The sequence below is a fragment of the Ailuropoda melanoleuca genome, chromosome 7 (genome assembly GCF_002007445.2).
Source record: "Ailuropoda melanoleuca isolate Jingjing chromosome 7, ASM200744v2, whole genome shotgun sequence".
In the NCBI taxonomy this organism is placed as follows: Eukaryota; Metazoa; Chordata; class Mammalia; order Carnivora; family Ursidae; genus Ailuropoda; species Ailuropoda melanoleuca.
This window is the reverse complement of record NC_048224.1, coordinates 43,688,344-43,704,730: the sequence shown is the minus strand read 5'-3', so window position 1 is coordinate 43,704,730 and position 16,387 is coordinate 43,688,344. Positions and strand designations below refer to the sequence as shown.

At 42.3% G+C, this 16,387-nt stretch overlaps 1 protein-coding gene across 1 annotated transcript in view; it reads left to right on the top strand.

Annotated features, from left to right (window-relative positions):
- Positions 1 to 16,387, top strand: part of ASTN2 (astrotactin 2) — an 877,356-nt gene that overhangs the window by 381,364 nt on the left and 479,605 nt on the right. The gene's annotated exons all lie outside the window — the stretch shown is intronic.

The window sequence follows — 16,387 nt, the reverse complement described above, 5'->3', positions numbered from 1 at the left end:
CATGGAAATCCCCTAGCATATTCATTTACTCATTCATTTGACAGGTATTTATTGAGTAGGCAGACACTCCGTAGGCATTGAGGATATAGCAGTGGACAAAATAGGCATAATCTCTGCCCTGATTAAGTTTATATTCTAAGGAGACATTCAGTCTGCCCTGTCTAACAAGGTAGCCATCCGCCACAGGTGGCTATTTGAACTTTAATTAAATAGAATTAAATAAAGTCAGCATTCACTTCCCCAGTCATGTTAGCCATCTATCAAGTGCTGTGTGGCTCCATGTGACCCATGGCCACCTTTTGGACAATGCAGATGTAGAACACCCCCAGCCCTGCAGAAAGTTCTGTTGGACAGGGCTGCAGCAGACAAACAGGAAAGTCTGTGTACTGTGTCAGGTGATGAGGCATGCTGGGGGAGAGCACACAGCATATGCGATGCTAAGCTGGGAGTGGGAGTGCAGTGGTCAGGGGAGGCTTCTCTGAGAAGGGGACATTTGAGTATGCACCTCGAGGCAAAGATGGAGGAAGCCCCGTGACTACCTGGGGGGACAGCGTTCTAAGCAGAGGCAATGACAAGGGCCAGCATGTTGCAAGTGGGAGTTCAGGAGTGTGCCATTGGTTCAACAGGAAGAATAGTGTGGTTAGATGGAGGTGAGAGAGGAGAGGAGTAGGAGGCAAATGTGAAAAGCAGAAGATGGGTGGGGGTGGCTTCAGGGAGTTATATAGGATGACGAGGTCTTTAGATTTTACTCTGAGTGTGATGGGATGTCACTGGAGGATTCTGAGCCCAAGGAGTGACATGATGTGGCTTGCATTTTAAGATAGAGAGGAGAGGAGTAGGAGGCAAATGTGAAAAGCAGAAGATTGGGTGGGGGTGGCTTCAGGGAGTTATATAGGATGACAAGGTCTTTAGATTTTACCCTGAGTGTGATGGGATGTCACTGGAGGATTCTGAGCCCAAGGAGTGACATGATGTGGCTTGCATTTTAAGAGAATGACTCTGGCTGGTGCATGGCAAATTGACTTTGCATTCAAAGGAACCCTTATACCATGTAGGCAAGAGTTGGCAGTGGCTTGAACCCAAAGGGGTAAGGGGAAAAGATAGTCAAATTCGGGACATGTTCAGAGGGTAGATTTGACAGGATTTGTTATTGGATATGAAAGGTGAGAAGTAGAGAGGGGTCAAAGATGATTCCAAATGATTCAATCCAGTGGATGAATGGACGTCTCTTTCATTGAGTCAGAAGATGCTGTAAGAGGGTCGGGATTGAAGTGAGGGGGATCAAGTATACTGTTTGGGATGTAAGTCCAAGATGACTACTAAGCATCAAGTAGACATAGAAAATAGGCATTGGGGTCCAAAAGTCCAATTCAAAGAAGTTTTAGCTGGAGATAGAAATTTGTGAGTCAACAGCATACACTTGGTATTTAAACCCAGGAGACACACTGTCTTATTTATAGCAAATACTTAGAAAAAGGACAATCTCTTCTTCATCATTGTTGCTCAATAAATTCTGGTTACTAATGTCTACAAATAGGGAAATAGGGGTTAGAGAGAAGAGAGTTGCCAAGGTCCCAGAGCAAGTTAGAAATTAAGCTGTTCTTGCTCCCAGTCCTATGCTCTTCCCTACAACTTATATGGAACAACAACTCTCTGGAACTTCATCTCTTTCTTCATTAACAAGAGTCTGGCTATCTTGACTGGAAAATCCATTGCACAATGACCATGGGGCAGCCCCTGTGCAGAGCTGAGGACTCTCAGTGGCCCAGGTCAAGAGTGTGCTCCCTCTATCCCAGCTCTTCTCCACTTCTCCATGGGGCAACAGTTCAGGAGCGACGAGAGAGCTTCTCTAGTCTAACCCTTGAGTCTCTCCAGAGCTGGGCAAGGATTTGGCTCTCTAATCGCCATCCCCTCTTATCCTTTAGTTGGGAGCCTGTTTAGACACATTTTTGTAGCCTGTACATAGGCCTATTGGGGAAGCGCTTTGGAAAATGCAATGCAGCTCTAGTGTACCATTTGACCAGACAGCTGAATCTCTTTCTCTTAATTAAAGCATTTAGGCGTTAAGGCACTGTCACCCTACGCAGTACCTCTTTATTCCCAAAACACACACACACACACACACACACACACACACACACACACACTCTTGATTATCCTCACACAACATCCAGGAAAGCCCTTGTGGAATTATGTGCCTCTGGATCTGATCCTGTACATTCTCTCTCTCCCTCTCTCTCTCTCTTTTTCTTTCCTTAAAAAGCAGGCAGGATTATTGGCAGGGGGTCCACCACCTTTCCTTCCCCACACAAAGCCCCAGCTAGCAGAGTGGTGAGTACCTGAGGGTCTGCCCTTCTGGTTTCCAGGCTGATGTGCCTTCAGGTGCAGGTTCATTGTTTCTGATGATCTTTTCTGTTAGCTGCAAGCTTGAGGGCATAATTCCCAACAGTGGGTCATTCAGGAAGGAGGCATGTGTTAGCCAGTTTTGGAAATGATCTACTCTCCCACCAGTGTCACCTAGAATTACACACACACACACACACACACACACACACACACACACACACACACAAACACACCACACCCCCTGCAGAGCTGAAAATGCTACTAGAATCCACTGGGTTGACCTTCTCAACTTTATCACTGACAAAACTGATGCCAGAGAAGAAAAGTGAGAGGATCAAAGTCACATAGCCGGCAGGTAGAGTCGGGATTCAAACTCCAGAGCCTGTGTTCTTAACCAATTCTTCTGAAGCCTCTGCAGGTCTAGTGTGGGTTTAAGATTCCACATTTCTAACAAGCTACCAGGTATTGCTGATGCTTCTAGCCAAGGACAACTCTTGGTGCACCGAGGCTCTAAACATTCTTCCTCCTAAACAGTCCTCTCATTTTCCATAAGAACAAGAGAAGTCCTAGCTGCCACATTTGTTAATTTATTTATCTGACAAAGCTATGCTCATGTCTGAGCCACTTTATTTTCTACCTCTGTTTGTCACATACCTTGGACTTTAGGTACACTGAGGGTCCTGAAGGCATTCCCTGAAGGCACCATACCCTCTCATGCCTACATCCCCTTGAAATGTCTTTCTCCCCCTTTTACTGGGAGATCAAGGGTTCTTTTTTTTCCCCCATTCCATTCAGCCCAAAACCCTGACTATATTGAAGAGCCCTCCTCTCTGCTCACATAGCCTCTGTACTTCCCTATGTCATCACCAGACTGTAAACTTTGTTAAGGGCTGGTGAAAGGGGATTCAAAGCATGTGTTTTACTTATCTCTGTATCTTTAAAACTTAGCCTCATGCTGACATATAATTAGCGCACAGAAAATCATGAAAGAATGAAGGAAGGAAATTTGTGTGCTCCTTGACACAAAGTTATACAACAATTTTTAGTTTCTTCCTCTTACATATGAACTCAACTTACGTATTTCCTAACTCTAGAGAAATTGGGTCACCAGGAACCATCCAGTAGTCAGACAAGCTAGAAGGATCTGGCTTCATCCTCACAATCAGCCATAACCCTAAGAGCACTCTCCTTGTGGACTTCACTCTGCTCATCTCCACAATAGTCCTCTCAAACACCCCATGCAAAGTTTGACCTTCTGACTAGAGTATAGTCTCCACTCTCTACCTGAAAGGTCTCCCATCCCTTAATCTTCTACTCTGTAAAATTCTATTCACTGATTACCTCTCCTTCCCTCTTGGCAGAATGGATGACTTCTACGGCGTCATCAGAGTTCTCCGTTGACTAAAAATCTGATTAAAACTTGAGTTATTGTTTGGAAATTTGCCTACCCTGCTAAAACGTAAGCTCCTTCAAGCAGGGACTGTATCTAATTTACTCCTGTATCCTTCCCACCCCAATGTCCAGCAAAGCACCTTACTCTTACAAGTCACTCAAGGCATAAATGGATGGGACTATCTACAGGTAAGGAGTGGAAATGGGAACATACGATCCCTGAATATATTTTCATGGGTCTTGACTCAGACCCACTTTGAAAAATTTATTTCAATTTGTTAGATTCAATTCAAGCAAGATTTTCTTAATTCCACAACTCATAAGTCTTGTGTGTTAAGTGCTATGGGAAATCACAGACGAATTGGACAATGTTCCTGCCTTCATGGATTTCACATTTTCACAGGGATAAAAATAATATGCTCATATATAGCTATTATAAAAGACACAATGTGGGATAAATCAAGAACAGGCATTAACAAAGTAGCTCATGCCTGGAGAAAAGGGAGAAATATATTCTGGATAGGGATTTCAGGAGATACATCATGGAGTGCATGACCTTTTAGCTGAACCGGGTAGAATCAGTGGGGAGGATGAGTAGGTGGGGTCCTTTCACAGAGGGATCTTAATGATTGAAATCAAGAGGAAGAAACTTTAGAATTATTCCAGGAACCAGAAAGCAGTGTAGCTGGGCTGGCATCTAGAGAATTTGCTGCACATGAGGTGGCAGAGGAGAACTAGGGAAGAGGCAGTTGATGAAGTTGGAAAGGTAAGATGAAGAGAACTCACAGAGAGCTAAAGATCTGAAGATTCTGAGAGCCACTAAGGGATTCAGTAACGCTATATTGCTCACTGGAAAAGGGAAACTACCTTCCACATCTGTCCAATTATTTGGGGGAACATCTACCTGTCCAAGAGAATAGCTAGGCCTCCCCTCCTTTGCCTCTGATTGGGAATTAGACTATGAGGGAAGTCATGGAAAAACTAACTCCCCAACCCCTGTACACATTCAGACCTTAAATCTGTCAAAAGTGGCTTTGCTTCCCTTCAGTAAGCCCTCCTTCTGTGGTGGGATTCATAGGACTGAACAAAGTCATAGAGTCCCAACATTGCTCATCACATCTTAAAGCTTTAGGAGATGTATCAATGAGAAAGATCATTCCTCTAAACTGACCAAGAAGAAGGAGAGAAGTGGGGATGTAGTGCTTCTGGAGAATATATAATTGCCATGACGCATGGATGAACTTGGCCAAGTTTTCTTGGCCGTGTGCCATAGCCCAGCTCAAGTGTGTTCTTCCAGGGATTTCAACAATTAGTACCACCCACAGGGCTGATTATGGAATTGGATACATGGTGTGCTGGAGCTGGCCTGTATGACAGCTCATGAGACTCATGTGAGTTGATTGTTATCATCTCTTCCCAACTCCTTGTTTGGTTATGTCATGTAAATAGCTTGAAAATTGACTATGATGAAGGTATTTATATCAACAAAATTGGTTAATGTTAAAATAATGGCTGATTTTCTTTGGAAAGCCAGTCATTAAACATTTACCTTCATAATGGTGAATGGGATGAGAACAAACCAATATAGAATCAAGGCAAGGAAGGACTTCACTGAAGGCATAGAGAAGGCTTGAAAATGTTGCCAGAGGGTGATGTTATGCTCCTTTCCAGAGTAGGCTACCAACACACTTCATCTCTGAGGACAGAAGCAAATATTCAACAACTTCTTGCTGGAGTCCTGTACAGTGCAGTGCCAGAATGTCTAAATGATCAGGCTTTGGCTCTTCAGATTGTCACCATGGGTAAATCCTATGGTAAAACAGCTTTACCAAAGTTCTGCACCTGTGTGGTATCGTGCTAAATTCTGTATACAAAATCTTTGACAGTATGGCTTCAAACTACACAAAGCAAGTAACAGCAGAACACTAATGCATTTAGTCACTAATTCATTCATCTCTTTATTTATTCATTCAAGCATTTAGTGAACCAGAGTAGAATTGGAATAACCTTTTGAGTCAGAACAGGTTCAAATCTTTGCTTGTCTGTTTACTGGTAGTAGGGCTTTGAGAAAGTCATTTAATATAGTCAGGCCTGATTTTTTATATGTGTAAAAAATGAGAGTAAGCCCTGTTTAGAAGAATGCTGTGAGACTGAGGTGAAAAATCACATTTCAAATGCACTCAGCACAGTACCTAATGTATGGTGAGCACTCAAAACATCGTGTCTGCTGTTGATTTTATAATCAGTTATGCAGTCCCTAGGGCTTTCATGCAATTAATTCAGTGTATTTTTCAATTAATTTAATAAATATTTCATGAGACACCTCTAATCCAGCACTGTGCACTGGGTTAAATTATTTAAGAAGAAAATAGGATATTGTCCCTGACCTCTAGGAGCTGACCACCTAACAGAGAAAGTTACCATAACCTGGACATTCCTTTCTGCTGGCCTTTCATTTAGTCCTCGTGTGACTTTTAAACAAGTACAATGAGAAGAGTCCCAGGCTCTCAATCCTAGTTCCAGCTTGGCCACAAATTTGTCATTTGACCTTGAGTATGGCATATGCTGTGATCTTCATATTCATTCTCTCCAACAAAGAAATTAATGGGAACAACTTTTAATGCAAGAAAGATCCCTAGCGATCATCTAGTCTGATCTAATGAGAGACTGAAGGCCACTGAGGCTAAGCAAGTTACCCAGTGTCGCTCAGTAAATTAGTGGCAAGATATGAATTACAACCCTGAATAATTCCTAAGATATTTCTCAGCTCAAAATTCATGTTTCTATGACCTTTTGAGCACTAATAACTTACAGCGTAAGTATGATTGAAACAATTTGTAAATGGCATTTAAAGCAGATTGAATTTTCTTTACAAATTGATATGAACTTCAGTCATGTTCCCCATCATATTCAGTTTATTTTCATGTCTTCAGCAGCCACTTTTCATTTGCAATAAGATATCAAATGAAAATACACTAAGTGTAGTTATGTCATATATTGTACTAAATATTTCTAATGTTCATAGATTACTCCTGTTATTTACTAAGCCTTGTATTATTAAAGTTTAATGAGACACAAGGACTATATGAAGTTGTAAATTCAAGAATTCGCAGGGATGGAGAATGTCCCTGCCTTGAAGGAGATTGTAGTGTTTCCAGGTGCCAGATATGTAGGAACTAAGTAAATTCGCACATAGGTGAGATGCACAGTTAAGTACATTGAGATTTATCTGTAGAGAGCCACCTTCCTGGCAGACCAGAGAGGAGAGATTTGTGTATGAGAAAAGTTTACTAAAACTTCTCCTATGTTCATCATGTTTATTGCTGTAGCTCAGTCACTGAAACAGTTTCTGCATCAATACATCTTTTCTTGTGTGAATGAATGGATGGATGAATGAATGAATGAGAAGCAAGTTTCATTTGGTGAAATGTCAGGGCTTGGACAGTGGGTTGGGTGCGTGGGACTGTTGTCAGGACCATAGACAGCTCTCTGGGGGTTGACAGTGACATTTTGGCTAAGGGTTTTTGCTTAACTTTTACCTGGTACAGCTCTTTTCTGAAAGTCACCTTCTTCTTTGAGATGGATACCACTAGTCTTTTTTGAACTCAAAGTAAGCTCTATCCTTTATTGGTTTAGGATTAGTGTGTCCAGTTATGTTCTTACTCCAGAATTCACAATGTTCTCTACATCACCATTCCTTGGTCTGGAACTTGACTAGAACCCGAATTAAACAAAACTCATCTAAACGTATTGTCAATTAATGAACCCTATGTCTCATTATTCAGACATGTGAAATAATGAAATCAAACTTAAAAAAAATTCCAACAGAAGCCAAACAACAACAAACCGAGTTTGCAGTTGTTTTTTTTTGTTGTTGTTGTTTGTTTGTTTGTTTTTTTCTGTTTAAAGACCATGCAAGTAATGTTAACCATAGAATCCTGTTTATCTCATCAGATTGATCCGTTTGATGCAGTTTCATTGCCTATATATTAGAGTTTGGAGTGTTAGACAATGGCCAGAAATAGCTTACAGTTAAAAGAGGCCACGGTGGAATTTTGGTATGATATCAAGGGGTGCATGAATACTAGTATAACAGTGACAACATCTGCAATTTATTATGCACTTATTTTGTACCAAGCATAATTGCTGTGGCTTTCTGTAACTATCTTGGGCTTCATAACAACACGTTTATGCAGTTATTGTTGCTTCTACTTTCCATACAAGAAACTATGTCTTAAAGTTGGTTGAAAGAAATTCCCAAGGTCATGTATTTACTAAGTATCACAGCTGGGATTTGGTCCCAGACTGAGTAAGAAGCTACTATTTGAAGAGTCTGTGTTTGAGAAGTTTGCTTAGCATTGAGAAGAGAGAGGTATTCTGGCATTCTCTCTTTGATAGGTATTTGCAGAGAATTCTCAGAGGTAGGCATGAATCCTTTGGACAAAGAATTTAGAATAAGTTGACTTGAAAAAATAAAAGGACCCAATTGGATTGGGGACAAGGGAGACAGGCAGAAGTCAGGGTTGAAACAGTGACAGCATTTATGAATTGTAGGGAAACTATTTTATATCTCTATCCAGGAGTCTTGCTATATTTGGTCTAGATGTGTTGTAAAATGTTATGTTGTGGAAGAGGGTTGAGTTCTTTTGAAGAAGGACAATCTGTGTCAAAGATGAGGTCATAAAATCTCAGAAAGCCCACAACAGAAAGCAGCAGGACTGACTGTTCACAAATTTGGAAGAACAAGAAGGTCAGAATGGGCTGCAAAAGAGAAAAAATATTTTCTTACTGGGAGCTTGCCAGCCTCGCTGAAAGTCCAAGGTAACCTTTGTTTCTGAACTTGAAAGAAAGAGGTTCTGAGAGATTGGAAGTGTCATCTGGTAAAGTTGCAAATGGGAAGATAACTTGAGGTATCTCTGATTATGACCTCTGGGATGAATGTGCCGAAGAGAAGGGAAGCTTTCCGCTTTTAAGACTAGCTTCATCGCCAAAAATATAATTTACTGGCATTTAAATTAGAGACTATATATAATTTTATTCAAATAGCATATTACAAAAATAGATTGGTATCTCTATAAATGGTAGCTGTCCTACTATTTAAAAAAAATCAGAAACTTCTAAATATATCTGTCATAACTTATGACCAGTGAACTATCAAGAAACAAAAGTATGGAAAAGGAAGATGAGCGTAAAATTAGAGGAGGGGGCTGGGAGTGTTCGTAGGATACAAAGCCATGTTGTGAAGTATTCCACATTGGGTAATGGTCAGTCATGTCCAGCAACCACTGTGGCAGGGTCTTCGCAGGCGCTGTTCCCTCTGCATGCAACAGTCTGTTCTCCACCTGCCCTCACTCATTATAAGCCTTATTCTTCCCTTTCTTCCCTCCTCCTTATCCTTCATGTTTCAGCTTGAATGTCTCATCCTCAAGGTTTTTGCTGACCTTCTAGACTCAGTTATTCCCTGTGTTTTATGTGATGTTAGTACACTTCATTTCCCTTTAGAGTAAATAATGATAATAATATAATAATAATAGTAGTAGTGCCCATTATACAGTACAAAATATGTCTCTATGAACTTCACGTATATTATTTAATACCTTCAATAGCCCTAGAAGGTAGATACAATCATATTTTCACTGAAGACACAATCAGATACATGTGCCAATATTTTGCATACCACTAAGAAAAAAACCCATTAAGATGTTAATAACACGCAAGTCCTCATTGCAAGGGTATGAAAATGTGGAAAACTGTGTGTCTTAGAACTGGTATAATATCCTATTATTGCCATTTTACACATGAGGAAACTGAATCCCCTAAGTTTTTTTTTTTTAAAGATTTTATTTATTTATTCGACAGAGATAGAGACAGCCAGTGAGAGAGGGAACACAAGCAGGGGGAGTGGGAGAGGAAGAAGCAGGCTCATAGCAGAAGAGCCTGATGTGGGGCTCGATCCCATAACGCCGGGATCACGCCCTGAGCCGAAGGCAGATGCTTAACCGCTGTGCCACCCAGGCGCCCCTGAATCCCCTAAGTTAATGGATTTTCCCAAAGCCACACATCTAGGAAGTGGTAGGGTCTAGATTGGAATCCTTGCACTTGGGCTTGAGAGTGTATCCTCTTAACCCCTGATCTGTGCTATCAGTACAGAATCACAATGTCTATTTATATATTTATTTGTATGATTCTGTGTTCAAGTCCTTACTCTCCAAGAGACCAGATGCTGTATAAAGGCAAAGATTGTACCTGGGGTATATACTGTTTAACCCCAAGCCCAGCAAATTGTCTAGGATGCTGTCAGTGTTTAATAATGAATGATGGAATGAGTAAATGAAAGAAGAAACATTGGGTTTAGAGACAAATTCCATGGCTTCACTACTAGATTTGCAGTTTTGACTAATAGTGTGACCTTTGACATGTCACTTTGTTCCCTGGGCCTCAGTTTCTCTACCTATAATACAAAAGGAAATTACAGTTGACCCTTGAACAAAACAGGTTTGAACTGTGCAGGTCTGCTTACATGCAGAATTTTTTCGAGAAACACAATATAGTACTGTAGATGTATTTTCTTTTTCTTATGATTTTCTTAATAACATTTTCTTTCCTCTCGCTAATTGTATGAATACAGTATATAATACATATAACATGCAAAATATGTGTTAACTGACTATTTATGTTTAATCAGTAAGGCTTCCCAAAATTAAGTTTTTGGAGAGTCAAAAATTACACAAGGATTTTCAACTGTGCCTGGGGGCTGGCACCCCTATCCCTCATGTTGTTCAAGGATCAGCTGTACATTAGATTTTCTCTAAGTGCTCTCGAACCGTATTGCAAATAAGCATTGAAAGCCAATGTTCTGCCCAGCTTTAAACTAGATAAAACATATTAAGCACTTAGCACAATGCCTGGTACACAAAGCTCAACGAACATTAAGTATTGTTATAACTGCGGTCAAAACATGAATTGAATGAAATGAGAATTGTAGGATTTAAAAAAAAAAAGTTAGTATGAGCCTTACCAGTCAGGTAGGGCTTCCTAGAGGGAGAGGGGCTAGACTTGGATCATGAAGCAAAACAGTGTTTGCGATTGAGCTACTGTGTCCAGTATGGCACCTACTAGTCATATGTGGCCATTGAAATTAACATGTAAATTAATTCACATCACATTTCAAGTGTCCACTCGCCACGCATGGCTAGTGGAGATGTAGAACATTTCCAGCAGAGCAAGTTCACTTGGACAGTGCTGTGACAGAGTGAAGAGTAGAACTACATTTCACATATATGTCACTTCAAATTATGTATTGACAGGGCTGTGCTAGGTGCAGTGCTATGCACTGATGGAGCTTAGTCTCGTTTAGAGGTCTGCAAACTACAGCCCAGACAGGACAACTGCTGTTTTTCATAAAGTTTTATTGAAACACAGCCATGCTCATTAGTTTACATATTGCCTATGACTGTTTATTATAGTAGCATGGTTGAGAAGTCATGACTCTGTGGCTTGCTAAACCTTAAGTATTTACCAACTGGGCCTTTACAGGAAAAATTTGCCAACCCCTGGTCAGTTTAGTAGATTATTTAATACTTTGACATCTGAGTTAAAGAACTGGTTTTGGTATTTATTCATTCATTCATGTATTTGTTCATTTAACATTCAACTGGTATTTATTTCTTAATCATCTAACTCAAGCCGGATGTCAGGCACTGACAGAATGAACCGTGGCCATCCTGGAGCTCATGTTCTAGTGGGGGCAGGGGACAAACAGATAATTAGAGTATATGTAATAACATAAATTGTATCCTGTATTGGAAGATTTTTTTTTTAATAAAGAGCCTGAAGGAAGAGTGGGCTGTGAACGAGAAGGAGAGGGGTGGTTGCAAATTTAAGTAGGGTGTTCAAGGTAGGCCTATCTGGGGAGGTGAGGAAGCAAAGCATGCTTTTTGGATATCTGGGGAAAGTGGAGTCCAGGTAGAGGAAATTGCCAGGGCAAAGGCTCTGAGAGGAGATTGTGCCTCGCACAGCTGAGGAAAATCACATAGGAGAATGTTCGTGGGCTTCACTGGATACTAGGTGAATATTAGGAACTGGGGTCAGAGAGGGACCAGAGACCCAGAGCCTTGTAGGACATTGTAAGAACACTGGGTTTCAACCTGAGCTCAGTGAGAAGCCACAGAGCCATTCTGACCTGAGGACTGATGTCATTTAACATACTTTTAAAAGGATCCCTCTGGCCCTTCCATTGAGAAAATCTCTAGGGAATAGGCAAGAGTGATAGCAGGGGGGCTACTTAGGAGACTGATATGATTATCCAGGCTAGAGATGATGGTGGCTTGGGCCAGGGTGGTAGCAGTCGTGGTGGAAAGAAGTTACTGAAATCAAGATACTGCATTTCATTCATTGCGATGATTTAGTGAGCACCAATTATATGCCAGGCATTGTGCCCAGTGTGGGGGATAATGAGGAAAAGAAGCTGTCATCTCTGTCCCTTGGAGTTTTCTAACAAATTGGTTTCATACTTTCAACATCAGAAATGAGGAATCCAATGCTGTGTCCCCCATATGTGTATAAGATCCAGGACCAGTTTTCACACTGTCTCTAAAAACCCAGGAGAGGATGACACTGTCTTCGCCAGCTTGGGCTGTCATAACAAAATAGAACAACAGAATCTTATAATCTCACAGCTCAGAAGGCTGGGAAGTCCAACATTAAGATACCACTGAATCGGTTCCTGGTGAGAGCTCTCTTCCTGCTTGTGGACTTCCTGACTTCTTCTTGACTTCTTGACTTCTGTCTGTGACCTCACATGACCTTTCTGCGGTGTGTGTATGTAGAGAATGCAAGATGTGCCTCTCCTTTGCTTCCTATAATCCTCTCACAAGGTCCCTGCTTCATGACCTCATCTAACCCTGATTGCCTCCCAAAGGCCCCACCTCCAAATACAATCATGTTGGGTGTTAGGGGCTTCAACATATGAATTTGGGGAGACAAACATTTGGATGATAATGGGCACCAATGACCTAGGATGACAGAAGTGAGCAGCGGCACGAAAATGCACTATAAGTGAGGGCTGAGCAGAGCGTTTCTGAGCACTGTGCCAAGCGGGGTTGGGACTCAGGGAAGTGACGGAGGAGGCTCTGGCACAAAATGTAAGGAGGTGCTCATCCAAGGAGGTCAACCGTGCATTGCACAGTCCTGAGTGCCCCTTAACTTGAGGGGGGGAGTATTAACTCATGACAGTGACCTCTCCAACTTTCCTCCTAAGAAGCCTTTGAAGATCCTCCTGCAGGGGCCAGGTGGGAATTCAAGGAACAGAGAGGTCCGGGCTGGGAAGAACCAGGCAGACCATCCAGTTGAACCCCCCTCTTTCTACAGCGGTTGAGGTTGGGGTTCAGAGAGGGTCAGGGATTTGCTCAAGTCACTCAGGAAGTTCGTGGCAGAGTAGAGGTCTCCCGACGACCATGCTTGCTGAAACTCGATTTCTCCATCTCTTGAGAATAACGTAAGCAGTCAAAATATATTACCCTCGGAATGGAGACCCCTGGCTAAGCCTAGGCCTTCAGAAGTCTTTCATCACACCTGAAGGTGGTATCAGCTTCTGGCAGTGTTTTTTCAGGTTTGTCTTCCAGGCTTATGATCCAATCCACCCATTTATGCAAAGAAATGTTTCCGTGCAGGGCATCTGGGCCATGGCGAGTTCCGCATCAGCTTCATTAACGTCTTTTTTTCACGAACATTGACTGAGACTCAGGGCTGAGTCAGTCACCAGGGAGGGAAGCAGATGAGACACTTTGCACCACCTCCATTTGCTCAAAATCAAGCGGCCCCTAGCATGGGCTGTTTTGTTTTGGGGGAAGCAGTCAGAGGAAAAGGGAAAAAGGGAAAGCATTGAAGTCAGGCAGACCTGGGTTAAAATCTTGGCTCTGCCGGAAACTCTTGGTGTGGTTTTGAGTAAATTGCTTAATTTTCCCCAAGCTTCAATTTCCTGCTCTTTTTCATCAAAGGAAAAGGTATTCACCTTTGCTAGGTTATTGTGATGATTGTAGTCAGTACAAAGTACCTGCTACATAATATGGCAAATATATGTATGCAACAAATGGGAATTATTGAATCAGGGGCAAAAAGAACCCCCAGTGTTGACAACACTTAACCCACAAAAGTCTGAATCATGATGGAATGGAAGGCGTGGTGACAGATTTCTGAGCGGAAGCAGCCTCCACAAAACCATCTAAAACATAGCACTTGGTAATAGCACTAGCCTTTTCTGGTTGTTTGATGGAAGCCAGCCCATTCCACCACTGCCCTTTTTCTTCCCCTAGACTGAAGGCAGCTTCCACTTCGATGTGGGTGATTAAAGGTCTCTGAAAAAGAGAAGCGTGTGTGCGCGCATGTGTGTGCATGCTCCTGTATCATCCCAGCCTTTTGGTTATTTTTTGTTAAATGGCCTTTTAATTAAAATTTCAATAGATGGGTTTCTACCAGACAACAGGGGTCGGGAGGTGTATGGATTTTATGCTGATCACACCAAGACTGTCCCTCAGGACAGGGCATCCAGGAATTTGAGATGCTTCGCACAAGTCAGGCGAGGTCAGGTGGTCTCACCCTGTACAGTATGAATGGTCTGCTGCCATCTTTCAAATGGCCCAAAATGGCCTTAATAGCAAAAGCCTGACTCCCTAGCGAAGCCTAGTGCAGGCCACTTGGACACACGTTGCTTCATTTTAATGATTCATGATGATTCTCCATCATATACCAGTAAATGTAGCGTAAAAACATTTTGTGAAAGAATGTGTGTCTTAGTAATGGGAACCTGTGCTGTTCTGTAATTAAATCCTTGCCGGAATGTGGGGGCTGCTGGGGGTAGGGGGTTGAGGNTTTTTTTGGGGAGGCTGGTGTGTGTGCTTGTGTGAGATTGGGACTGAGAGAGCAGAATGGATGGGAAGTGAAGAGAAAGAAGGAGAATGAGAAAAATCAAGAAAAAGAGGAAGAAAAGTAGGGGGAGTGGAATCTACAGAATGTGAATGTATTCTTTGCCCTAGGCACCTTTACTTACCATATCTTATGTAATCATTACATTAACCCTTGCAGTAGACAGACTGTCCTTTTTTTGTCTCTTTCATGGACGATGTGGGTCTGGGGATTTAACCTGCACCTGTCTGACTTAAACTCAAGTCCTTTTCACTGTAGAGGGCTACAAAGGAAAGAGGCTTACAGGAAAGTAGACAGTAAGGAATAGAGAGGCACATAAAGACAGAAAGGCAAAGGAAGAAAAGCAGAGACCAAGGAGGGAAACTGAGGCAGGGGCAAATGCACAAAGACTGAGAAACAAAAAGGAAGACAGAGAAGAGGGGGAAGAGAGAGCCATCCAACAGAAGAGAGCCAAGAAGGAGGGGGGGAGAGCAAGAACGTGAATATGAGTATAATCAGGGGTGAGATTACCAAAGGGGAAATGAGCTGGGTTCAGCTGAACGTACACATTATGTAAAAGGGTATAATATTCCAGATGGAAGTACTGGAAATGACAGTTCTCTAGTTTCCCAGAGAAGCTGTGACCCTAACCATCTGTCTAGAGCTGAGGCTGAGGTCACTCTGAGGAAGAGACCCCACTGAACAGAGTGCAGATGTCACATGCTGTTCACCGGTTCTCTTGGTTTTCCCCCAATTCCTCACTAGCCAGAGGCAAAGGCTCCAACCTCGTGGTGTCTGGACCACCTTGCTTTAGAGAGTGGGTGACTCAGGCAGGACACATCCGTGTGTGTGGCCCATTGTACTCAGTACATTCTTCTTTCTCACTTTAATTTTATAAATGAGATTTGATTTTAAACTCACAAAGATAGCTGGTGCTTAAAAAAAAACAACAAAACATCAGTGCGTCTCTTTTGTAGAGTGAAGAACTCTTTTGCAAGATGAATAATTACCCTCTGCTTAATCTATTTTGTATATTTCACTTTGCCGGTTCAGGTTTTGTGCAAGTGGGGAGCGACTGCATTATTAATCATCATGTGTCCTGAATAGAATAGTGTATATTTTATCCTTACTGCATCCTTGTGGATGGGACAGGACAGGACTTATGTTTTCTGTCTTCTGGGTAAGAAGGATGAGGTTCAGAGAGATGAAGGATCTTGAACAAGGCCACCCATCAGCTAGTGGAGAAACAGAGCCAGGGGGTCCCAAGGAATGACAACCACACAGCCTCCTCTCATCTGTATCCCCGTAAGCTCCAGTAGAGGCACGGTAGGCAGCCAGGCAGAGCCACCATAGTGGGTCACTTTGAGTAACGTGCAGGATCATGCTGAACTCCCCCATCTTACCTGGGACAGTGTGGGGGAGCTCTGGCTCCAGAGTTGAGCAGAATGGGATTCGAATCCTGACCCTGTTATTTTCTTGATGTGCAAACTGAAGGCCAATCATTTAACCCCTGCGGGGCTTCAGTTTCCTCATCTGTAAAATCAGGACATTAGCCCCTGCTTCACAGAGTGGCTGGGTGGATTAAAGGTGAGAAAGTAGATCAAACACGTCATGTTTAACAAGATCCATAGGCAACTCTTAGCCTTTCCCTCTTCCCAGATTACAGCCGAGGGGTCCAAGATCAGAGCTATGGGTGGGAGGGAACATGAAGACAGCCAATTTCCTAGTAATAATCATAGCAATAGCG